This window comes from Pristis pectinata, chromosome 30 (assembly GCF_009764475.1).
Source record: "Pristis pectinata isolate sPriPec2 chromosome 30, sPriPec2.1.pri, whole genome shotgun sequence".
Lineage (NCBI taxonomy): Eukaryota > Metazoa > Chordata > Chondrichthyes > Rhinopristiformes > Pristidae > Pristis > Pristis pectinata.
This window is the reverse complement of record NC_067434.1, coordinates 22,442,297-22,468,849: the sequence shown is the minus strand read 5'-3', so window position 1 is coordinate 22,468,849 and position 26,553 is coordinate 22,442,297. Positions and strand designations below refer to the sequence as shown.

The 26,553-nt window shown below is 45.8% G+C and overlaps 1 protein-coding gene across 16 annotated transcripts in view; it reads right to left on the bottom strand.

The window, feature by feature from the left end:
• The window catches only part of zmiz1a (zinc finger, MIZ-type containing 1a), a 402,917-nt gene that overhangs the window by 285,602 nt on the left and 90,762 nt on the right, over positions 1–26,553 (bottom strand). For 15 of the 16 annotated variants that reach the window (XM_052041291.1, XM_052041292.1, XM_052041288.1 and 12 more), the window contains one exon: positions 3,087–3,274. The gene's annotated coding sequence lies outside the window, so the exon portion shown is untranslated. Of the gene's footprint in view, positions 1–3,086; positions 3,275–22,301; positions 22,370–26,553 lie in introns of those variants that run through there. The other variant, XM_052041293.1, reaches the window with a different exon arrangement.

Here is a 26,553-nt window from a genome sequence, read left to right as displayed (position 1 = left end):
TCCTGCCCCTGTTTCTACATTCTTATGTTGCAGAGTCCTGTACAAACCTGACTCGAGAACAAGATTCTGGACTGATGCTCTGGAGCAGAGCTAAGGGATTACTGCTCAAGTGCTGGGTGAGTCCTTAGGCTGGGACATTAAACCAAGATCTATCTGCCCCCCAGATAGACACAAAAGAGCAATGACTGTTGATAAAGGTATTTCAAAAGTACTTCATCCATTACAAAGCGCTCTGGGGTCATTTTGAAAGGGATGTGTAAGGCGTAAGGAAAATGTAAATAAGGAGGCAACACTGTCAGCAGTTCCCAAATGTACCACGGTGTGACTGAATAGAATCTCAGTTGGTAGCTTTTCTCCCTGCATGTAATGTCTGGAATGTATTCTTTGCTGCATTAATATTTTGTTTAGTGTGCCAGTTAGCTGATTTCATGTTAATCAAAGTCACACTAGCCAGGATCAGCGAGAGCCGGACTCAAGCACCTGGTCTGTGCAATGGGAAATGTCTATCAGAGGTGATAAATTTGAGTTTGACAGATTGAGTAAGTGACTGGGCTCCGGTTATCAAGCTAAGTGTCACCAGGTGCAAATGCCTGAATTTACAATGAAAACCATTGACCAATGTTGTTACCTTCACCTTTATACCCAGTTAACTAAACTGGGCAGGTGAAATACTGGACAACTCCAGATATAAAATGGTGATGAGAGCAAACTACTGATTCCAAATGCCTGATGTTTTTAATAAAATTCTTCAAATTGAAAAAAATTGAAAGGGCATTTGGAAAATGATTGAGACACAAGAGACTGCAAATGCTGGAATCTGGAGCAAAGAACAAACTGCTGGAGAAACTCAGCAGGTCGAGTGGTGTCTGTGGAGGGAAATGGACAGTCAGTGTTTCAAAACATCAACTCTCCATTTCCCTCCACAAGTTCTGCCTGACCCGCTGAGTTCCTCCAGCAGTTTTATGCTTTGGAAAATAATTGGTTGCCTTTCACTTTCCACCTCACTCCTACTCTGGCCTATCAGTCTGTGGCCTCCTGAAATGTTACAGTGAGGGCCAACACAAGCTCACATAACAGCAACTCATCTTCCCTCAGGGTTTGTTGCAGCCTTCTGGACTCAATATTGAATTCTACAACTTCGGGTAACTTGATTTCTCTGTCTGTATCAGTCATCCACCTGTGATATTGGCTCAGAGTCATAGAGCAATACAGCACAGATACAGGCCCTTCAGCCTAACCAGTCCATGCTGACCACAGTGCCCATCCAGCTAAGTTTGGTTTAGAGTCATAGAGCAATTTGTTTTGTTTTCTTCTGTTCCTTCCTTTCTTTCCATCTGGGAGTGGAGGACATGCCCAATCTGACCTACCCAGGCGTGTCCTTAACAATCTGCAGCCTTTTGTTGCCTCCACCTAACACCTCCCAGCCTCTGCCGCTATTTCCGCCCTTCCCTCCTCCACTTGACCATCCGCCAGTCAACCCCTCCTCACCTGGACCCACCTATGACTTGCCAGCTCTTGCCCCGCTCCTTCCCCTCACCTCTTCATACTGACGATCTCCCCTCTATCTTTCGGTCCAGACGAAGGGTCTCAACCCCAAACGTCGACTGTCCATTTCCCTCCGCAGATGCTGCCTGACCCGCTGAGTTCCTCCAGCATCTTGGGTGTTGCTCCAGATTCCAGCATCCGCAGTCTCTTGTGTCCGCTAGGCATGACCTCCTGCATTGCATTTTGTACTCCTACAATCTTTTGTCTATGTTCTCATTCTCTAACACCCATTGACTTACTGACCAGATAACCTTGTTTACAGCTTAACCCCATGGTCAACTCAGCTGTACCCTATCAGAGACATCTCCCACCCCCCCACACTCCCTGTATCTTAATGAGCTTCTTTAGTCTCCTTTCCCATTTTGATGAAGAGTCTTTGACCTGAAAGGCTGACTCTGTTTCTCTTCCCACAGATGTGGCCCGATCTCCTGAGTATTTCTAGCATTTTCTGTTTTTATATTATGACGCAATAAGTAGCAGGTGACACCGCGCTGCAGCAAGCAGAACTGCTACCTCACAGCTCCAGTGACCAGAGTTCAATCCTGAACTCGGGTGCTGTCTGTGTGGAGTCTGCATGTTCTCCGCGACTGTGTGGGTTTCCCTTGGGTGCTCTGTTTTCCTCCCACTGCTGTATCCACCCCAAGTGTGTAGGTGAGTGGTAGAATTATAGGAAATGTAGGTAGAGGTTACAGGAGAGAGTAGTGGAGGAATGAGATTGCTGTGTGATCGGCTGAATGGCCTCCTTTAACGTTATACGGAAATATCCAAGTCCTGCTGGTGTCAGGTTGGGTGGGCAGAGATAAGCTTGCACTGATGTGGCAGGCAGCTGTCTTCTACAAACTTAAGTTGACTAAACTAGATTCACACAAATGATGCCTGGACCGGAGGGCTTGAGGTACAAGGAGAGACTGGACAGGCTGGGGCTGTTTTCCCTCGGGCGAAGGAGGTTGAGAGATGATATGTTAGAGGTTTATAATTTTATGAGAGGGATAGGTACGGTAGATAACTTATTTAGCCAACTGTTGAGGATATACTTAAGAGACACAGGCAACACAGTTGTAGAACATACGGACTTAAAAATTAGCAGGGGTCAGCCAGTCAAACCTGCTCCCCCGTTCAATAAGATCATGGCAGATCTGACCATCACTGCAACTCAGCATTCTTGCCTAGTTCCAGTAACCTTGCACCCCCCTTGCTTTTCAAGAACCTGTCTATCTCTGCCTTAAAAATATTCAAACGCTCTGCTTCCACTGCCCTTTTGAAGAACAAGTTCCAAAGACTCACAATCGCCAGAAAACAACTCCACCTCCTCCAATGGGTGGCCCATTATGTTTAAGCTGTGAAACCAGCCCTGGAATGTAACAGCAAGCACGTATTCCTTTGTGAATCTGATGCTGGAATCCAGTCCTCTGGATGTGTGCTTGTACTAAACATCGCTCCACAAGCCACACCTTCCCCTGCTGGGCCAGGTAGGATGAGCAGGCAGAAATTTGACAAGCCCAACACTGGACAAATAATGGAAATGAAAAAGGGTCACTTACCACGTGGCACAGGAGAGGCCGGATGGGCACGCGGTGTTGGGGCAACAGGCGAGTCGGGGTCCTTGCCACTGCCAAGACCGAGACTCCTCTTCTACTTTATAGCCCGCCCAGCTCACACTGGTTTGGGTCGTGGGCCACCACCATCAGTATCTGCTTTGGAGCTCACCAGACGAATAGAGTCGGCCGATCTAGTCAATGAGAGTGAATGGATTAGCCAGGAGCTCATTTACCAAGCATTCCTCACCTGTCCATTGCCACAAACAACATCATTTTGAGGTTAATGTCCAGACACATCTCCTTAGTTCTACTGTGACTTCACACGTTAAAGCTGCTTCACCTTGGGATGACTTTGGACTGGCTGGAACTCTCTAAAGCACAGTGGCTTCGATCCTCTTTGGGGGGGGGAGAGTCGGGCACGCAAACCAGATGGAGCACAGTGATTCATCAAGGGGAACTGGGGATAGGCAATAGATGCTGGCCACTCTAGCAGCACCCATAGTCAAAACGTGATTGAAAAAGGGCAACCAGGTTGGTACCAGGTACGCTGTACGCAACCAATGGAGATAACCACTTTGTTCCTCCCGTCCACTGAATTGCCCAACCACTGCAGTGAAGTATGAAAGTCCAACTCTGATCCATGCTGGCATGGAAGAGGTGTGTTAAGAAGGGAGCCATACAGAGGGGAAGAGGAAAGGGCAGGTCAAGGAGGGGGGAGGAGAAGGGGAGGCGGTTGGAAGAAAGGAGGGGGCAGAGATGGATGGGCTAGAAGAGGGGTGGCAGAACGGGTAGGGTGAGATAGGTGAGGAGATGGTGCAGGCTGAGGAAAGGGAGGAGAGGTGATGACAGATAGGTCCGAGGAGGGAAGGTGGGAGGAGGAGGGAGACCGTGGGGGGGGGGTGTGGTGGAGCAGACATATCACAATGATTTCTCTTCACAGCGTGCGGCAGAGGTGGTCTAACACAAAAGCCCGAGGAGTGGGTGGGTAAAAAGCTCAGGCAGTCTGCCAAAGGTGAATGAACTCTCGATGCATCAGAAATAAAGAAATCCTATCCACATTAACACCGATGTGATGAAATCAAAAGCTTATTGTGCAAACAAATCAGGCATTACTGGTGCATCAACAAGGCAGGGAGGAGAGAGAGAGAGAGAGAGAGAGAGAGAGAGAGAGAGATCTTCACCACTGCCCATCCCTGACCCTTCAGCCTAGATCCACATTGGGTTGTGGTGTTGATTGGGAGCCTTGTATGACAGGGCTGCTTCACTGTGGCAGTACAACCCTTGTGCCAGCCGTCCCACAGAAGGAGAATCAGACACACACACACACATGCCAGACTGCAGTGCGAGCCAAGGAATTTTCCAAGCTGCACATTGCAGCAGAGTCCTTGGACTCTGTTCCAGGAAAAGTGGGCCTGCCTCAACAGCTCTCAGCGAGAAGCTGCGTTGGGACATTTGTTGTTAGAATCTCCGGCGATGCATTCATGGCAGGGGTGCTGGCGACCGAGGAGAGGAGAGGGCAATCATTTACTGAGCAGCTCATCCTCAGGTTTCTGGACTCTGCGGAGCACTGGGGCTGGAAGTGGGGAAACATCTATGGAGGTGTTGGGGCAGACCTATGGAGGGGAGAGAAATCTCCACTGTGCATGCAGCAGGCATGCATTGCTGCTATCAGCACTGGCACATGGACAAGCGCACAGGCAGTTGTCCATGCATTGCTCCTACAGCCACTAAAGCACAAACACATTGCTGTCTCTCAATACTCAACAAACCACAGGCCAAGTAGATTTGGCCTGTTCTTCAAAAGGGCAGTGGAAGGAGAGCATTTGAATATTTTTAAGGCAGAGATAGACGTGTTCTTGAAAAGCAAGGGGGTGCAAGGTTACAAGGACTAGGCAACTTGTGCACTGAAAACATAACAGAAGTATCACCAAAGTTACATTGATAACCAGATATTTCTCAGATCTGGCATTAAAACCTTATGCTTCTTCCATTAAATGAATTTATATATATTTATATATATTTATATATATTTATATATATATATATATATATATATATATATATATATATATATATATATAAATCTCCAGCTCTGAATTTATTTTTTAATCATGTTTCAAAATAACTGGACCCATTTAATCCTTTCCTGCTTAAAACAGCTGTAAAAGAGACATTAAATAATTCCCCATATCATCTTCCTGGAATTATACCTTCACATTTCCTAACCTTTACAAGCCAATGAGAAGCATTTAAGTTACAGGACCAGTAATCCAGAGGCCAGGACTGTTAGATCCCACCAAGGCATTTGGGGAATAAATTAAATCAATTAAGAAATTAAAGCAATGTAGGTAATGATAACCATGATACCACTGGGTTGTTGGAAAAACTCTGACCTACAACGATGTTTGGGAAAGGAGATTTTCCATCTTTACCCAGTAGGTCTTCACGCAACTCCTGATCCACAACAATGTGGTTGACTCTCAACTGCCCAACAAGGCCATCAATTCAAGAGAAAATTAGGGATGGGCAAGAAACACTGGTGACACCCAGGTACTGTGAACGAGTAAATGAGTCGGGTGAGAGTGTGAGTTTCTTTCTTTGATCGCAAGACTGAACCCACCCTTCGTTGAAGACTGCACTTGGAAACATGGAAACATTTCTCTTGCACCTTTTTTCCCTGGACCATAGGAGTGATCTTACAGAGGTTTATAAAATCATGAGGGGCATAGATAGGGCAAATAGTGACAGTCGTTTTTCCAGGGTAAGGGAGTCTAAAACTAGAAGGCTTAGATTTAAGACGAAAGAGTTAAAGGGGATTTGAGGGGTAAGTTTTTCACACCGAGGGTGGTGGGTATATGGAACAAGCTGCCAGAGGAAGTGGTAGAGGTAATTATAACATTTAAGGGACACTCGGACAGGTACATGGATTGGAAAGGTTTGAAGGGATATGGACCAAACCCAGCCGAATGGGACTACTGAGATAGACAACCTGGTTGGCATGGATGAGTTGGGCCAAAGGGCCTGTTTCCGTGCTGTCTAACTGTCACTCAGCTCATCCCAAAGTGTTTTACAGCTTATTTTTGGAGTGTAGTCAAAATGATGTGATGCAGAGAACATGAAAGCCAATGTGCACACTACAAGCTCCCACCAACAGTAATCTGATAATGACCAGATCATCTGTTGTACCAATGATGACCACGATTGGTGGAGTTGTTGATTGTGTGGAAGGTAGTCTTAAGCTGCTGAGAGATGGGTCGCTGACAGCATTTAAGAAGTGTCGTGATGAGCACTTGAATCGCTAAGGCATAGAGAGTTACGGACCAAGTGCTGGGATTAATATGGAGCTCTGGTGCTCAAGGGTCTTATAAACAAACTAGGCCGTCACTGGCACAGACCCAATCTGGAGCTCATTAAGGGTGCTACAGTGACAGTGCAGAACTCAGATTTCCCTCAGCAACACACAATCTGCTGGAGGAACTCAGCCCTTACAGACCGCCTCCGGGTTATGGAACAGGTTGTGTGTTTATAGATGCCCATAAGTCGATTTTGTCCATAAGTCGATTTTGTCCATAAGTCATAAAATGCACAAAAATCACTTGATGTGGTAACCATACCTTCATAGTATTATAACGAATGGCAACAAAATGACAGACTGAGAAACTGCAGAGAGTCGTGGACACAGGTCAGCACATCAGGGAAACCAGCCTCCCCTCCATGGACTCTGTCTACACTTCCCACTGCCTTGGTAAAGCAGCCAACATAATCAAAGTCCCCCACCTACCCTGGGCATTCTTTCTTCTCCCCCCTCCCATTGGGCAGAAGATACAAAAGCCTGAAGGCACGTACCACCAGGCTCAAGGACAACTTCTATCCCGCTGTTATAAGACTATTGAACGGACCTTTTGTACGATAAAATGAATTCTTGACCTCACAATCTAGCTTATCATGACCTTGCTCCTTACTGTCTACCTGCACTGCACTTTCTCTGTAACTGTAACACTTTATTCTGCATTCTGTTATTGCTTTTCCCTTGTACTACCTCAATGCACTGATGTAATGAAATGATCTGTATGGACGGCAGGCAAAACAAAGTGTTTCGCTGTACCTCGGTACATGTGACAATAATAAACCAATTTACCAATTTAGAAAGAACAATTACTAAAAATGGAGAAAGAGAGGAAACTAATTCTGCCACTCGTAGGAATCAACATATGTAGGTCCATCAGACTTTTGAATTTATTAATATTAAGGGAGTTTGTTTGTACATACGGGTGTCCATAAATTGGGCATTTGTAACCGAGGTTCAACCCAGATCACTGCAAATTGCTCTCACCAAAAACCTAGATGATGCTTTCTCTTCTCTTCCACCCCCTCCCCCACACCAAAATTCTCAAGGACAGTGACTCTGAGTTCTTATTACTGTCCACTCTTCTAAGGAGATAAGAAATCGGAGCAGGAGTAAGCCTCACTATCCCATGCACTTGCTCCACCACTTGACCAGATCATGGCTCTTGAACTTCAACAGATCCACCATGCAGCCTGATCCCCAGATCTCCATCCCCCTGGATGTTAAAAATCTTGCGATCTCAGCCTTATTGCAGTACGTCATCATGCACAGCTCTCCGAATTGGAGAATTCTGAAGATTTACAAACCCCTGTGAAGAAATTCCTCCTCAGCTTAGTCTTAAATGTTTTTTTTAAATCTGGCTGTCGCACACAGGAACTCTGTAATTGCCCTTGAGAAGCTGCTGGTGAGTAGCCAATTTTCACCTCCCACATCGCTATAGGGTAGAGTTCCTGGGTTTAAGCCCAATGTTGAAGGGCCTGTGATATATTTCCAAGTCATGGAAAAAAATATGGTGTGCTCATGTGTTAGCTGTTGTCCTTGATGGTAGATGTCTCTGGTTTAAGAGATGCTGTCAGAGTACTTGGAAGCATTTCATAGCTGGTACACACTGCAGACACTATGTGCCAGTGGTGGAGCCCCTGAAGGGTGGTGGATGGAATACCAGTCACACTGATTGTGTTATCCTGGACAACACTGAATCCCTTGAGAAAACATCCCCAGGTTTGAGACTCCATCCAAGGGAATCAATCTCACTGTACAAACCCCACTAGAATCTCTCTCTCTCAGTGCAATCGTACATCTAAGTTCCCAAGAATTTAGATCCACTCTACTCAATCTTCTCTCAAAGAACAGCCATCTCATCCCAGAAACAATCATGGAAATCTTCACTTCACTGTCCATTTGGTCCAAATTATTATTAAGAGAGGATCAACAGTGGGTGGGAAGAAGGATTGACTACTGCTGTGCTGGGATCAGGTAACCCAGAGAAAACAGAGATCATTCTTTGACTTTCTTGGTCTTCAGAGCGAAAATCAATAGTGGACTACCCCTTTAAGAACTGAACCAATGGGCTGTGCCTTTAAGAATGCTCTCCAGTGCTGACTTAATTCAAATGTACATCCTTCCCTTGTCTTCCAATTACTCAAGTACAGAAAACAGGAGTGTTTGAACACGTCAAAGCTTTTCCTATTGGTGAAATGCTCCCCAGTGTCAGTTAACCACTTGGGGATCAGGTCGACTGCAGCAGATCCACAAATTAGTCAGGGTATAGCTAAAAGCAGCTGAAATAAATGGAATGTAAATGTTCAACTAAAGAATGTGGGGAGGAGGTGGCTCCAGGCAGGCAGATGGTATGGTTGAACTGGGTGCTGCCCGAGGTGGGGGAAGTCATAAACTTTCCAAAGTGATATGGGCAAATATTCCAAAAAAGGAAACAAGGAGCCTTCAAGGTTACAGGGAAAGTGTAGGGCTGATGGAAAACTGCTTGGCTGACTCAGTGTGTCAGTACAGATATGAAGGGCTGATGGGCGTCCATCTGTGGTGTGTCAGCCGATGATACTGCAGCTCAGTTCAAAAGTGGCCTTTGTTACACAGGAGCACACTGGCTGATAGAAGTAGCTTTGCTTGATTTGCCCTGTCTAAAGCAGTCACCATCTTTGTGCATCTCTATCAATCAACTTCCCTCTGCTCAAAGGAGAACAGCTCCCGTCAAAATCCAAACTCCCAGGAACCATTCCAGGAAAGTTTTCCCGAATCCTCTCTAGGAAGGTTGTGATGGTTCTAAAGAGTGATGACCAGGATTGGACACAAGACTCCAGTTGTAACCTAACCAGTGTTTTATTCAGGTTCAACACCACCTCCTCAGTACTGCGCTCTCTGCCTCCCTTTATAAATCCCAGGTAGGAGATAAGAACATGAGAAATAGGAACAGGAAGAGGCCATCTGGCCCGTCAAGCCTGCTCCGCCAATCATGGCTGAACTGGCCATGGACTCAGCTCCACCTTCCTGCCTTTGGTCTTTGGCTGATGGCACCAATGCTGGACCCTCATCCATCCAGTAGGTGCTCAGTGGAGGTATGAAAGTAGCAAAGACAAGCAAACAGAACGGTGCTGTATATTATGTGAGCTTAATCGCTCAAGCAAACGTTGGTAGCACTGACAATGCAGTGCTCCCTCGGTACTGCTCTCATAAGAACATAAGAAATAGGAGCAGGAGTCGGCCATCTGTCCCATCGAGTCGGCTCCGCCATTCAATAAGATCATGGCTGATCTGGCGGTAGACTCGGATCCACCTACCTGCCTTTTTCCCATAACCCTTAATTCCCCTACTACGCAAAAATCTATCTGCGTCTTAAATATATTTAATGAGGTAGCCCCTACTGCTTCCCTGGGCAGAGAATTCCACAGATTCTGGGAGAAACAGTTCCTCCTCATCGCCATCCTATATCTATTCCCCCGAATCTTGAGGCCATGTCCCCTAGTTCTAGTCTTACCAGTGGAAACAACTTTCCTGCCTCTATTTTATCTAATCCCTTACATATTGGGATAGAGCCAGAAAGTGGCATTGAGGCAGGATAACCAATGAAAGGTACTGCAGGATCAAAGTGCCGGATAACCAACTCCTGCCATTTCTTGAGCTCTGATACCTGCAATGTGTTGCTTTAGCAATCAAGGGTGTGAATTGGAGGCAGCAATCAGGGAAAGGAGGATCTGGGAAAGGAGAAAGGTAATCCTAATCTGTTCATTCTGCTGCCTGGTGTCAAACAACAAAGCTACCAGGGGATTATCTGACTCTTCAGCCTGTTCTGTCATTCAGGTGGATCTGTATTTGTATTCCTTGGTTCCGTAACCCCAAACAAAGATCGACTGATCACATGTTAGATGTTTCTGTGGTCTGTGGGAATCAGACCACAATCTATAGGCTAACTTTACACCATACAGTGGCCTCGTGCAGGCACCTCTGGCAGCCATGAGATGGTCAGCCTGTCGCAGTGGGGCAGTTTGATTCCAGGTCCTGCAAGTGCCATCCTAATTCTAGGTCGTGTACCAGTTACATTTTGGAGTGGGTTAGCAATGGTTACAGTTGACAATATCCACTAAACTCAAACCCATGTTTAAAAAGGACAATCTTATTTTGCCTTTCAAAACCACTGTTTAAGCCCAGCACCTGTCACTGACTCAATACAGGCAGCAACCCAAGGCAAACTCTGACTTACAAATGGAAAGAACAGATAAATCCAAAGGGAGTCAGGTCACGCAAAGTGCAGTACAAATCCACACCGCAGTTTGTGTGATACAACATTAACCACTGATGTAATATTGCACATGTGTGCTTAAAATAACCATGCCAAACAAGTTTTTCGAAAGGCAGTCGGCAGTGAGGCTTGTTGCTAAGTGGATAATGTCTGACTCATTGTTGCTAAGCTCTTGTTAATATGTGATGACTGTTTTTAGGAGATTTCAAAAATTGTTGCTCCATCTACGTCGTCAATTCCCAATCCGTTACCAGCACCCAGTCCCCTCTGTTCCTTCACCATTCATCTGCTGCCAGCTCTCCACCCCCTCCCAGCCTCGGTAGAGCCATTGGATCCAAGGTGTAGGCGTATTCCCTCTCAAAGCACCAAAACAAAGGAAGTCCTAGGGACTGACGCTGGGCAGGAAGAAATTCAAGAGGTGAGATGACCCAGGGTTATGCAAAGGCAAAAAAGGGTAAAATTTAACTCCTGCATTGGTTAAAGGAAACAACAGATAAATCATTAACCATTTGCACTTAGTGTAACATTGCAAAACATCATGTCACTTCACGAGAGTAGTTATCAAACAAAAGCTGGTCACAAGAAAGACTCGCGTTTCTGTTGCACCTGTCACGGCCTCAAGACAGCTAAATTGCTTTACAGTCAATGAAGTAGTTTTGAAGTATAGTCACTGCTGTAATGTAGGGACTGCACCATTCAATGTATGCATAGCAGGATCCCACAAACTGCAATGCCATCATGACCAATTGGTTGGGAGATGCATCTTCCTCAAGAGATCAGTTCTTCTTTGAAATGATGCTGCATGATCTCTTGTGCCCATCTGAGGGGGCTGACAGAATCTCCAGGGTCTAGAGGGCTGATGAACTTCACAATATCCCCACGCAGTCGGGAAGATGTACTGAGAAGAGTTGACACAAGATTGATTCACGGGATGAAGGCCTTGCCATGTGTAAGCACATCGAATTGGATGGAGGCCCATCATCACAAGCTCTCCAGTCATTCAAGAAGCCAGTATAAGGAAGTCTTGTTACAATTCTACACCAGCCTTGGAGTAATGTTTACCTTGGGGGGCCTCATTTAAGGAGGAACGCCCTTACGTTGGAGCCAATTCAGAGAAGGCTCATTAGGTTGATTCCTGGGGCTAAGTAGTTGTCTTATGAGGAAATTTAAGCAGGTTATGCTGATACTAATTGGAGTTTAGAAGAATGAGAAATGATCTAATTATAACATCGCTCTGAGCATGAGTAGACCTCGTACTTGCTCTACCATCAAAATGGCAGATCTTTTACCTCAGTGTCACTTTCCTAAAGTAATTCTCTTATTGTCCAAAAATTGAAGTGAAAGATCTTGAGGAAGCTTGGTATTGTTATTGGTTTATTATTGTCACATGTACCAAGATACAGTGAAAAGCTTTTGTTTGTGTGCCATCCAGTCTTGGTAGGCTGGGTATTGAGAAGATATTTTTCATCACGGGGGCCCGGGGATGGAGGGGCGGGAGTCTCGGACCAAGGGACATGGTCTCAGGATAGGGGCTGGATAGGATAAGGAGGAACTTCTACTCTCAGTGAACTAAGAATCTTTGGAAATCTCTCTTCCAGAGACTGGAGGATCAGGAATTCAATGCAGAGAGAGATTTTTGGGTTGCAGAGGTGGTCAAAGGTTACGTAAAGTGGAGCTGAAGCAATCAGATCAGCCATGATCTTGTTGAATGGTGGAATAGCCTCAAGGGACCAAATAGGCTACTCCTCCCCCTTCTTATGTTCTATGAACTCCAGGAGCCATAATACTGCCAAATCCATGGAATTTATGGACAGTGATCTAATATGTCATTAAGTTGCATTTCTGTGCAGGGGCAGGGTGACCCCGTGTTTTGAGGGAAGTTAAGCCCAACACAAATTGTTCTTCACTGCAGCAAAGGTTCCCCTACACGATATCTCCACAGGCAACAGATAATCAGGAAAAAGCACTTAAAGTAAGGCCAAGAGAAAGAGAGGGAAATGGTTAAAGGTTCAAGGAATGAGCAATTTTTTTTGTATATACAAGATACAATGGTTAAACATTACCTCTATCACACATCGTCGTGTTCAAGGTTTGAGTGTGCAATGGACTGAGCAGTATAATAAACTGAAGAGCTACAGAGAGATAATGTGCCTTTCCTGACTGGATCCACCTCCTCAAGGACATCTTCAAGATGTGCACTGGACACCATCACTTCCCCTCCCACCTCCACATCTAGGGTTACAAAGACCCCAAGTTGTGTCCAGGGCTGGGATCTCGTGGAAAAGATGGTGCTCTTTGTAATCATTGTAAGCTTGGTTTCTTCCCTCAAAGTTCTGCGTGGTACAAGCTCCTGACGTCTTGCCTCAAAGCCACTTGTCCCTTAATATCCAAAAAACTGAGGTACAAAGATAGCCAATTTGAATTATTACCAGCAGGAGAGCAAGAGAGAGCGAGAGAGAGAGAGAGAAAGACAGAGAGAGACAGAGAAAGAGGGAGAGAGACAGAGGAAGAGAAAGTGAGAGAGAGCGAGTTAAGAGAGAGAAAGCAAGAAAGTGAGAGCGAGAGGGAGAGAGAAAGTGAGAGAGGAGGTTTTGCCCTGAAGTTTCTTTATACAACCAGCTAATTCACTAACGTACGAGTTTGTCTAAAAAGAATCCACAGCTAATGCATAATCCAGCAAGTTTACAAAACAGAGGTGAAGACACACACTTGGGCACAGGGTTGCACATTTGTGTGTGTCAATTTTTCTTTTTTTTTACTGTTCCCCACTGCAGAGAAAGGCCACCCAAACTCCTCTGTCCCTTGGCTGGAGAAGGGAATCAGAAAACAAAACTGTTGACCAGGTTTCCTTTCCCCAGTGACCTCCTTGCAAGGAGGTCAAGTGACATCCATCATGTGAAGAATGGCTCCCACTTGGGAGATAATGGAGAAAGTGCCTGAAAGGATCACTGGAACTTAAAATGAACACAAGCAGGAGTAGACTATTTGGCCCCACTTGCCTACTGTGCAATCCAATAAGATCATGGCTGGTCCTTTACCCCAACACCATTTTCCCGATCTTACCTGTATCTCTTGATTTCCTTAATATCCTAAAATCCAAACAGTTCCAAAACCTGTCCTGAATATAGTGACTGAGCCTTCACAACACTCTTGAGAAGAGAATTCCAAAGATTTGCTGCTTCCTTGGTGAAGAAATTTAATCACATCTGTCATGAATGGCTGACTCTTTATTATGAGACTCTGACCCCTGGGTCTGGAGACTCTGTCCAGAGGAGGCCTCATCCCTATCAAGCTCACCAGGAACTTTGTTTGTTTCAATGAGATTCCTTCTCATTCTATTAAACTCTGGAGCATATAAGCCCCAACTGCTTAATTTGTTCTCACTGGACAATGCCCATCCGTGAAGCAATCTGGCGATTAAAGATGAGGGTAGAGCTATCAAGAAATACTCTAAAGACCAGGGCTCCTTTCTCTGGATAATTGATGGAGGTCTTTAAAACTGCAAGTGATCCAACAGAGTAAAGGTGCTGATGTTTCTGCTTGTGGAGTTGTAGGGTGGCTGGAGAATGGAGAAGAGTCCACAATGAGGAACCTTTAATAGAATGAATTCATCGGGGAATTCACTGTTGGCTGGACAGTAATGAGAAGGTGGAGCTTGCTTCCACTGGGAGTGGTGGAGGTGGTCTGCAGAGAAGTTGGAGAGGTTTACGGGGAGATGGGTACAGGAGGTGTCAACGGGGTGCGATGAAATAAGGTGGGACAAGGTTCACGGTGGCACAGGCCAGTTGTTGCTGTTGCTATTGCTGAAGACCACCTGGGCTAATGGTCAGGTTATATGCTGACTCTCCGGGCAAAGATCTCTGGAGCCTTCTGCACAGATCCATCCACTCAGCACCACATCAACCAGACAGCAGTCGAGTCATGAAGTCAAGGAGAGGTAGCACGGAAACAGGCCCCTCAGCCCAATTGAGTCCAACGGGAACCCATTTTTACACCTGTCCATTTTTTTCCCTTCTCAACACTCCCATCAACTACCCTCAGACTTTATCACTCATCTGTACACTTCATGAGAATGGGAGAGAGGAAGAGAATAGCCATCAGGGGAGGAAATAAGCCATCCTTACCCAGATGGACCTCTGTGTGACTTCACACCCTCGGAGTGTGATTGACTCTTCAAAGTCCTCTGAAATCAGTCAGCAATCCACTCTGTTCAGGATAATCAGGGATGGGCAATAATTGCTAGCCTTGCCAGCTATGTTCACATCCCCAAAGATGATTAAATAAAATAGAAGCCGGCATTACACGAATGGAAGTACTTCCTGTACAAATTCCCTCTCTCAGAGATATGTGTTGAGATCTTAGAAGGTTTTGTTATCCATTGTCCCTGTAGAGCGGTGTCTCTTATTCCAGATAAGAGCTCCTCGGCAGCTGAGGAGAGGGCACCAGAGCCAAGAGACACCAAGATCTAAACATCCGCCCACCAGCCATCACACTTCACTCCTCTCCTCCAATCCCAAGCTGGGAACTTGTCCGTTTTCCTCAGATATCTGGGTCGGCAAGTGTGATCAATCGTGGAAATGAGGAAACAAGAAAGATTTGTGCCTTTCCAAGGCAGCTGGACTGTGTTAATAAAGATTATTGAGTAGCACTGCAGAATAATTGAATGACACAGCCAAGGTAGAACACACAAAACCTTTTCAAATAACATTTTGTACAGCCAAAGGAGTACTTTATGTTTTTTTTCCTTTTTAAAAAAAATAGAGCTTAGACTTGGCTGAAAATTGTTACTGGCAACAGTTACCATTCAACAAGATTTGTGTGAAGGGAAAGCTGGCTAACATGTGGGAGAAGGCTGAGAAAGAGCCAGTTATGGCCACAGTATGTGTGACACATTGAGAACAGGTAGCTGCTTCCTTTGTTAACACCCTGCTAGTAACAGGGCACCAGAGTGGAGCTGCGAATTCTGACCCTCGTCCCTCCCCAACCTGCCAATAAAGTCCCTCTCTTGTTGCAAATCACCAGACCAACAGTCGGGGCAAAACAATTGTACTTGAATTTCTAAAAATCCTTTCCACAGCTCTTTCAGATCACCTCAAAGCACTTCACAACCAAGAGAGCACTTTTGAAATGTATTCATTATTATGATGAAGAAAAAGTACAGCAGCCAATTTGTGTTCCCACTAACAGCAATGTGATATTGACCATATAAGAACATTACAATCACAGGATGAGGCCATACAGAGGCACAGTGGAGCAGCTAGTAGAACTGCTGCCTCACAGCTCCAGCGACACAGGTTCAATCCTGACCCAGGGTGCTGTCTGTGTGGAGTTTGCACGTTCTCCCTGAGACAGCAAGGGTTACCTCCGGGTGCTCCGGTTTCCTCCCACACCCCAAAAATGTGGGAGCTGGTAAGTTAATTGGCCCTCATGTGTGGGTGAGTGGTAGGATCTGGGAAGGGTCGTTGGGAATAATGGAGAGAATAAAATGGGTTAGGGTAGGATTGGTGGAAATGGGTGCTTGATGGTTTGGGTGGGTGAAGGGGTCGTTTCTATGACAAGTGATTCTATGACACCCTCTTGAGCCTGCTTGTAGTCTCAACTCTACTTCCTATTACAATATTGGCGCAACATTGTGGGCCGAAGGGCCTGTTCTGCGCTGTACTGTTCTATTTTCTATCATTAATTAAGATATAAATATTAGTCAGAATGGTGGTACAAAATCTGTAACATCTACTTGGGAGACTGATCAGTGCCAGGGCTTAATATTTCATCCAAACAGGAGCGCAGACCCCTGTGATGCCGGACTGAAGCTTTAACCTAGATTTTCGTGCTCAAGTCCCTAGAACGAGACTCAAACCCTCAGCTTCCAACCAAGAGGCAAGACCACTACCCACCGAGCCATTCTGCTGCTGAGTGCTAGGTCAATTTGGCACCCCATCTGTGTATTTCAAGCGAACTCAAATATAAATATACAAGACTGCCAAAAGTAATGAATGCATTATTTACACAAAACATAATACTTCATTGCCTTATTTTAATAAGTGTTTCACGTGTTACAATGGCACTTCAGTATGCCTCATTTTAGCGTACAGTAAATCCCAGACTGTCAAAGGTGCAGTATTTAAGGCAGCAAGTGCTTATTCTGTTTTTAGAATATGATCAGGCTACTTTCCTCCTATGGCTCTCCCCTTGTAAGCACCCAATGTGATTCTTCCATCCATTAATAGCGTCGACTCTTAATGCTCTCAGCAGAGGGGTCTGTGCTAATTGTGAACCAATGCCCATCCAAACACACATTAGAATGCCAGTGTGTTTTTACCCTTCTGCTAAACTTATTAAGTTATAATCAGCTAGCAAGGTCATTGCAAACGAGAAAAACTAGATACAGTTTCTATGTTGTTTACTGCCTGAAAATTTCACCAACACCTGGAGACCAAAGGGTTGGGTACAAATCACTTCTTTGCCGGATTTTAGTAACTTTGTAATGGCATTCGCCCATTCTGATCACTGCTGCTTTGCTGACGGAGAGAGAATCAGAGGACTATCTTTATGTATAAAGAGTAGAAAAGGAATGGAAAGACAATAGAAACGGTGAGAAGAAATGTGTGCACATGAGTGTGAGAGTGGGAGTGTGAGTGTGTGTGTGTGTTTGTGAAAATGTGCACTAGAGACTGGGCAAAATGAGCGAGTGAGTGAATAACGGAGGAAATGTGTGTGTTGGGAGAGGAAGGGGGAGAGAACGAGTGAGTGAGTGAGAAAGAATGTGTGCGAGTGAGAGACTGCTTGGGGAAGAATTGGAAGGGGAGAGAGAGGGAAAGGTGAGGAAGGGAGAAAGAGTATTCATGAAAATGGATGAGCGAGCCCCCACCCCAACACACACACACACACACACACACGAACAGGTAAGTAACATGAAGAACATTGGGGAGTCCACCACTGTTAAGGGCGCTATGTAAATGCAGACAGTATGTCACTCTCACATGATCCAAATCAGCATGGCAGGATTCTGGTTTGAGAGGATCGGGTTGAACTGTGGTCAAGCTGCCTCATGTTGTTGGTTGCTCAGGAGTGAAGCCTGCCCAGCATCACCGGGATGGATGTGTGGGTGGGGGAGGTAGACGAGATGGGGGAGAACAATCAGACCAGGAAGGCTACTTGCTTTAGCCGCCAAGGAAAATAGGGCAAGCTAGCCCATTCACTGCGAAACAACAGAGACAAAACTCTGAAGATCAAGACCTGCATCAGACTGGGTTCCCACCACTGAAAGTCAACTTCCTCCATTAACTGTGCAGTGTTCAGGCACCCAGAGACACATGATGCAGAGTCCTGGACTGTGCACCTGCTCTCTGTCCAGAACCCCACAGCAGAACCAAATGGAACCTGCAGCAGCACATTCCAATCAACTGCCACCTCCCCCCCCCCCCCCCCCCCCCAATTCTACCCCTCACCTACTCACTAGATGCAACTTGTGGCCAATTAACCCACACGTCTTTGGAATGTGGGAGGAAACTGGAGCAGCCGGGGGTTGGGGGGGGGGGGAACCCACGCAGTCACGGGGAGAACGTGCAGACTCCACACAGACGGCACGGGAGGTCAGGATCGAACCTGGGTCTCTGGAGTTGCGAGGCAGCAGCACTACCTGCTGCGCCACGGCGTTGCAAAATGTGACGGGAATGAGACATACAAAGCAGGAGTAGACTATTTGGCCCCTTGTGTCTGCTCTGCCATTCGGTAAGATCGTGACTGATACTTTATCTATGAATCACTTTCTTGCACTATCCCCATATCCTTTGATTCCCTGAGTATGTAAAAATCTATAGTCATGGTCATTGAGCCATATAGCATGGAAAACAGGCCCTTCAGCCCAACTCATCCATGCCAACCAAGTTGCCCAACTGAGTTAATCCTATTTGCCTGCATTTGGCCCAGATCCCTCTGGGTCTGCCTTGAATAAACTTAGCAACCGAGTCCTCCCAGCTCTGATACAGTACATGCTTCAGACTGTTTTGAAATCAGAGTCATCAGCCTCCACTGTTGGTTTCTGTTCAGCCTTTTGTGTGGAAATGGGGGCTGAAACCTTGAAACCCTAACTCACAGGGTCAGTGTTTGACCAACAGATCCAAGCAGTCCCAGCATCAGTGAGACACCATCTCATTCAAACCCCACGAGGTTGTTGGTCCTTTCTCCACCATCCCACTCCCAAGCTGCGTTCCCTGCTTCTGCATTCAATACCAATAACAATACCTGCGGATTTGAAAATAACCAGATCTGACAGCACCTACCGAATGGATGAGCCTCCAGCACTGCTGGTGCCATCAGCCAAAGACCAAAGGCAGGTAGGTGGAGCTGAGTCCACGCCAGGTCAGCCATGATTGGTGGAGCAGGCTGGATGGGCCAGATGGCTTCATCCTGCTCCTATTTCTCATGTTCTTATGTTCTCCAGCGGAAGATGTAACATAGGATGGGAACGATATTTGCTGCTTTTAAGTCTCCCATCACTTGTGTCACGTGACTAACCATTCTCAGGGCTGCATCAATGTGTGTGGGAAGTTCTGGAGACGGCTCGTGAAGGACCAATGAATAAGTGGCACAGCTTGGGGCTCCACAGATCTCACATATTTTGCAATGGACTTTGTCTTTGAGAATGTACATCTCACAACTCCAATGCAGTACTGCACAGCTGCTGCACTATCTGAGATGCCATCTATCAGATTAGACGTTGGAATTGGAATCAGTTTATTATTGTCACTTGTACCGAGGTACAGTGAAAAACTCGTCTTGCAAACCGTTCATACAGATCAATTCATTAAACGTTGCATTGAGGTCATGAATTGATCTGTATGAACATCTGTATGTCAGCTATCAGATTAGACACTAACCAAGGCATTGCCCATCTCAGTTGGATGTAAAAGAACAATAATCTTGAGGGAGTATAGGAACATTATTCCTGCTCTACTTATCACAGAATCCATGTTATTACCACAAATAATCTGGTCATTGTCATTGCGGTTTATGGGAGCTTGCTGTGCAGAAACAGCTGTCAACATCTCCTGCATTACGACAGTGACCTCACTTCAAAAGCATTATGACGATCTCCTGAAAAGGATGTTACAGGTGCTACAGAAATGCAAGTCATTCTTTCCAGACAACTCCATTTTACGGTTCATTACACCACAACTGGCTGGCTGCAGAGCAACCAGAATCGCAGGAGTAAATCTAAACACGCAACCTCTGTGAACATCTGTCGGCAGTGAAGTGCAGAACATGTTCTTCAGCAATACAGTGAAGGTTACAATTGTCACACTGTCAAGTGAATCACAGGTTAATACTTGCCCAGTCCCTCTGGGGACTCCTTTGATGGGTTAGCAGGTCTGTACTATTTCAGGGCTCTGCAAGTGAAAAATTCTATTTAAAGCAGCTCTTCATACTGGCCTGGTCTGGGGATGATTGAGATGAGCACACATTAGCCAGAAGCTGGGTAGGGCTCTCTATTTAAAATGAACTGTGCGATACCAGTTATCTCATGCCAAGGACCAGCTGTGATTAACACAAATGGCACAAGACCAACATAACAAACAGACGAGGAGTCAGAGGAAGCCATGTTTAGTGTATGCTCTGAGAATGTACTGCCTTGCAAATGGTTTTTGAAGAGAAATCTGCCCGGTACAGACGTACAGTACTGGCTGCTGATCTGGGCAACATCACTGCACACCACAAGGTGCACTGTTAACTGCAGTGTAAGCGTTCAAGAGACAATATACTACTACCACACTTAGCTTGTTCCCAGCGCACAGCTCACCTGCACGCGGGGCACAATGAACAGTGCTGGGTTTAAACACTTAAACCAAATGTGCATAAATTAGTTTAAGTCTCTTCAGGGGAAGTGAATGAATGCAAAAGAATCAGAGAGTATTATCTTTTTTCATAAACCTTTTGCAATTGGTCAAAAAAAACATGTCCATAGTGCCTTTTATATGCTCCATATTGTAGCCAACGACAGTTTTGAAGTGTATTCACTGTTGTACATTATGGGACATGGGCAAACTGCACACAGCAAACTCCCACAACCAGCAAATGATAATCATAGCATTGAGAGGTACACCACAAGACAGGTAGGGCAGAGGACAGAGTCCATGCCAATCGTAAAGCATCCATTTTTACACCAATCCCATAGCAAACCCATTTTATTCTCCCCACATTCCCATCAATTCCTCCCCAGGTTCTACCACTCATCTGCACACCAGGGACAATGTACTTTGGCCAATTAACCTACTAACCTGCATGTTTTTGGGATGTGGGAGGAAGCTGGAGCACCCAAGTGGTCACTGAGAAATTGGAATTAGTCAAGAAACAAGGGCAGACTCTCCAGCTACGCTTCAGAGCATTAATGGATTTTGTTTCTGCCCAAATGCGAGAACTGAGAGAGCCCTGGACTATCATCTCAACCAACAGATAGCAACCACGCGAGTCTTGTCCTGTCCTAGTCATCTTTCACCTTTAAACCTGGAGTCTTGAATCTTAAAGGAAACACATTTACTTAGCACTTTCCACAACCTCAGTAGGGGAAAAGCGACTGGGTTAGGGACGGGCACTAAGAGAGCTGAGAGTTTAATGTGCACATGTGTGGAAGTGGGAGTGTGAGTGTGTATAAGACAGAGCGAGAAAGAGCATGTGCATTTATGATCCCACTACATCCATGCAGCAGAGTCTGATCTCCAGTCCTCTTGGTCATTGGATCAATGTTTTGCTCTGTCAAGTGCAGGTATTTTCCACTCTCTACAAAATCATCCTCAACTCCAAGCAACTGCCCAAAATGAAGAGACGCTCTCAGGTGCCCCGAGTCTTTGGAGCAACGCTTGAACTCAGAACCTTGGGGATATGAGAGTGCAACCCACCGATCCATGGCTCGTGTGACTGGACACATTGGGGCTATTGGCAATGGCGGTGATGTAGGGCATTTCCCAAAGGGGTGATGGTGAAGAGAGAAGCTCTTAGGTCAGATGGCTGCTTAACTCCACACGAGTGAAGCAGGAACAGATGGAGAATGGCAAAGGATTGAAGTCAAAGCAAATATGGCACCAACACTCCAAAAACTCTTTGCTGGGAAAGGAATGGGTTCCAATACCAACTGTCTGCAGCACGTTGAGCAGTTCTGGGTACTAAACCCCTAGAGGATTTGAGGGAGCACGGTCCTGATCATGGGTTACATTGCATGCAGAGGTCATAGAAACTAGGATGGTATTCCTTGGAATTTAGAGCACTGTTTTGATCGATGTGTTTAAGACATTGAAATGAACTGTAGTTGGTGGTTGAAGAATGTATGGTAGGGGGCAGAGTTAAACGCCAGAACATGGCTTTACCCCAAGGAGGCCACAGTCCAGAACTTGTTCACAAATGGCATCTGGTGCAAGGTTGGCTGTTAATTTTAAAGTTGATATTGGTACATTTTTTTAAACTAAGAGGAACAGAGGGATAAATAGTCTCACTGAATGGCAAAACAAACCAGCTCCTGCCTCTTCCTAACTCCAGTTTCTGCAGGACATGAGTAAATCCCCAGTGCCCTTGAACAACAGTAATCCAAATAATACTGGTAACATAAGATTCTGCAGATCCCAACCTTATTTGCCAGAAGGGGCCAGTAGGATTCCTTGTCCTGTCTCCCTGGAAGGGATGGTGGATGCTCCTGGAATGGTGGTCCCGGCATTGGAATACTTTGAAACAACTGTGAGGTCCAACATCTATAACGCTCTATCAGAGAAATCTTAGTAGGAGCAACATTTAAAAGAACTACTTTGCAACCAAAGGAAAAAAATGATTGCTTTTCCGGTGTCTCGTTATTGATAAAAGTCCAGGATTTTACAGACACATAAAAGGAGCTAAACACAGCAGAATTTATGGTGCAAAAATCAGCTGCTGGGTGGTACAACAACTTGGGTTGAATTTCATAGCCTGTATCTGACCCAATGAAATAATCTTGTCTTCAAATGTGTGAGGGTAAAATAAAGTTCCAGACTCAGGGGTCAAGTGCTCAGGAGATCGTACAGTTTTGCTCTGTTTGTTCCTGTGGAAAATGTTGGAAATGTTGGCATTTATTGTTCATCCCTCACGGCCCCTAAACTGAGGCAGTCATTAATCAACCACATTGATGGAGCTCAAGAGACTGCAGATGCCGGAATCTGGACCAACAAAGATCTGCTGGAGGAACTCAGTGGGTCGAGCAGCATCTGTGGGAGGGAAAGGCATAGTCAACGTTTCGGGTTGAAACCCTACTTCAGGACTGACAGCAGAGAGGGGAGATGGCAGTGTGGAGGAACAGAGGGATCTTGGGCTCCACGTCCATAGATCCCTCACGGTTGCTGCGCAGGTCGATAGGGTTGTTAAGAAGGTGTATGGCGTGTTAGCCTTCATTAGTCGGAGTATCAAGTTCAAGAGCCACGAGGTGGTGTTGCAGCGCTATAGAACTCTGGTTAGACAACACTTGGACTATTGTGTTCAGTTCTGGTTGCCTCATTATAAGGAGGATGTGGAAGCTTTAGAGAGGGTGCAGAGGAGATTTACCAGGATGTTGCCTGGATTGGAGAGCATGTCTTATGAGGATAGGTTGAGTGAGCGAGGGCTTTTCTCTTTGGAGAGGAGGAGGATGAGAGATGACTTGATAGAGATGTACAAGATGATAAGAGGCATAGATCAAGTGGACAGTCAGAGACTTTTTCCCAGGGAGACGATGGCTAACACGAGGGGACATAATTTTAAGGTGATTGGAGGAAGGTATAAGGGGGATGTCAGGGGTAAGTTCTTTGCACAGAGAGTGGTGGGTGCGTGGAACGCACTGCCGGCAGAGGTTGTGGGGGCAGATACATTAGGGACATTTAAGAGACTCTTAGACACATGAATGATAGAGAAATGGAGGGCTATGTGGGAGGGAAGGGTTAGATAGATCTTAGAGCAGGATAAAATATCAGCACAACATTGTGGGCCGAAGGGCCTGTACTGTGCTGTAATATTCTATGTTCTATGGCCAGTATAAGAGGAAAAGGGGAGTGGTGAGACCGAGGTGATTGGCAGACCAAGGAGAGGTGAAAGATGATGGGCAAGAAGCACCATGTAGGGGAGGGAGGAAGGTGGAGCTGGGAGACAGCTCTCAGTGTTCCCACTCGAGATTCCAACCAGGTGATTCATCCCCCTTCTGAAAAGCAGGTCTGTGCAGATCAGCCTTGGATGTGATGAGGTCTGCTGGTGATGTCCTTTTCTACAGCCTATTGACCCTTGCACTCTGAACTCATGGTAGGTGAGCTCTGCAGGCAATGAGTGCCCCAGTGTACCCACACCCCATCTCTATCAGCTCTGCCAGTGGTCAAAAGATAGAGGCAAATTGTTTCTATGCAGCTGGCAACATTAGCATTCAACTGCAGTCCTGGTGTGCCGGTCCTGTGTGCTGTCCTTCAGTGAAGGTTCCTCAAGTAATTCACTGGGTAAAAGCAGCATGTGGTAGCATGGATTCATTCCACGATGAGCTGGCTAATCTTCATGTATGTGGTCAGGTGACAATGACACTCAAATAACCACCCCCAGAAGTGGCTTCCCAAAGCAATTCTGATCCAGCGCTGTGCTTGTTCAGAATGTGAATAGGCAAGATAAATATTACACAACTTCTGGGCTCAGAGGAGTGCAGAGATTAGTGGTGAGTGACCATCCCCCTCCCATTTCCCCATTAATTTGCTCACTCCCCTTACCAAAGGTCTCTCAGTTACTCTCTGGCTTGTCACCAGAATGAATGTAGTCTGCAAGGCATTCTCACTAGGTGCCAACTGGTTGACTTTCAGCCCAAACCTTGCCTGCATTTGCAGTTCACACATGCACACTGCCAGTAAAGATATCTGATATTGCTCAGGAATGGGAACCTCGTTGTGATTCCCCTCCGCTGGGTCACAGAGGCTCCCTTGTCACCACCCCCACAACCTTCCCTAATCCTCATAAACTAATTAATTTGCAGGCAATCGACCAGTTAACTTCTCTTCAAAAGGAGAGTGCATTTAAAATTGCTTTTCATAGCCTCAGAATGCTCCAATGAACTTTATAGCCAATAAAGTATTTTTCTGAAGTATATTCAGTTATCATGCAGGAAAAGCGACTGCCAGAATATGCACAGCAAGCTCCCACAGGTGTAGAGAAATGATTGGCTGGTATATTTGTCTTCAGATGTTGTACGAGGGAGTGAACAGTGGTCTGGATGCTGAGAAAGATCTCCTGCGTGCTTTCAATCATTGTGACGGGGCCTTTTGCTTCCAGATGGGACAGGAGGGCCAGGCCTCTGTTTAGTGTACTGAAGGTCACCTCTGATATTGCAGCACTTCCTCAGTACTGGACTGGAGCGCCCGAGTAGATTACTTGCTAGTGGCTCTCGGGAGTGACTTGAACCTTGGACCTTCCAATTAACAAGGAAAGGCTCATGTGAAAGAACCCTCTAAACAAACCTTCACAAGATCAGAATTATTTTGGGAAGTTCTAGAAGAATTCCAGACCCTTTTAGCTTCTTAAGTGGCATCTCCCAGAAGGCGATGGGGAAATCATTTGTGTCATTGGATGAGGTCCTCAACAAACTGCAGGTGAGCACATACACTTCACAGCACACTCCACCACAAGCTATGCGAATGGAAGGACTGGAGATTGAATGGGGCTTTGACCACAAACACTAAGTGTGCATGGAGGAGTTGGCTTCCCGCCAAACCTAATCTTCACAGATCAGGGATCACCGTAAGTTAATGGAGTGCTCCGGGTCTCTTCAGGGAAACCAGCCCCTTTGTTCCTATCCATCTCTGTTCAGTGGCTCCTGCACAGTCACGCAGGGAGTCCAAGGCAAAACCTCACCATCATGCGGGTTATTTAAAGCCATCAGTTCACAGGTGAGAGCATTGAGAGTGGCCGTGGGTAATCCCCAAGTAAACACCAGAGAAAGAGCGGGTTCGAGCGGGCAAACACAGCTGACTCACTTGCTGCTGGAAGCTCCCATTAAAGCAGTGTGGGTCAAAGCAGATAGGAAATTCTTTTATTCTGGTCTTTAATGGATAAGGGAGATGGAGGAGGAGGAGAGAGAGAGCGAGAGAGAGAAAGAATGATCCTGCAGATGCTTGAATCTGGAGCAACACACACCAAACAGTCCTGATGAAGGGTCTCGACCCAAAACGTCAACCGTTTATTTCCCTCCATAGACGCTGCCTGACTTGCTGAGTTGCTCCAGCATTCTGTGTGTGTTGGAAAAGAGAGAGAAAACGAGTTTTGTTCATTAACCTAACACTACTAACAGCCAAAATCCTACACTGTAGCAATGGTTTTTCAGGCATAAAATCCGTGACCAGAAATAATAAGACACTGCGTTCTGTTCTTTAATCATATACTTCTTGTCCATTTACATTGGTAAAAAGCAAATAAATTAACCAACCGAACTCTGCTTAAAGAGAATGCCTTGGTGACAGCAGCCTTCTCTGAAAGATTGGAGCCCTTTACAATGAGAGGTCTGGTTATGGGTGAAGGGGCTCATTTCCAACCCAGAAAAGAGGAGCACAATGGTTGAAGTAGCAAGTCTGGATCATGTTGAGTGCAGATCCCCACTGTATGCAACGTGATCAGATTGCCCACACACTTCCCATTCCAGGAAGAACCACTCTCCTTGGCAATAACCAACACAAACCAAGCAGATTCACATGAACTGAGTTATCAATTCTGGGTGGTTTTGTCACATGACCCCCTACCACTCAATTTTTATTTCCTTGATTTTTCAATAGAAAACTCAGATTACAAAAAAAGTCTCCCTAAAACTTAATTTTCAAGTTTGTGGAACAAACTGTCCAAGTTTGGGTTTGGTGCGAGGG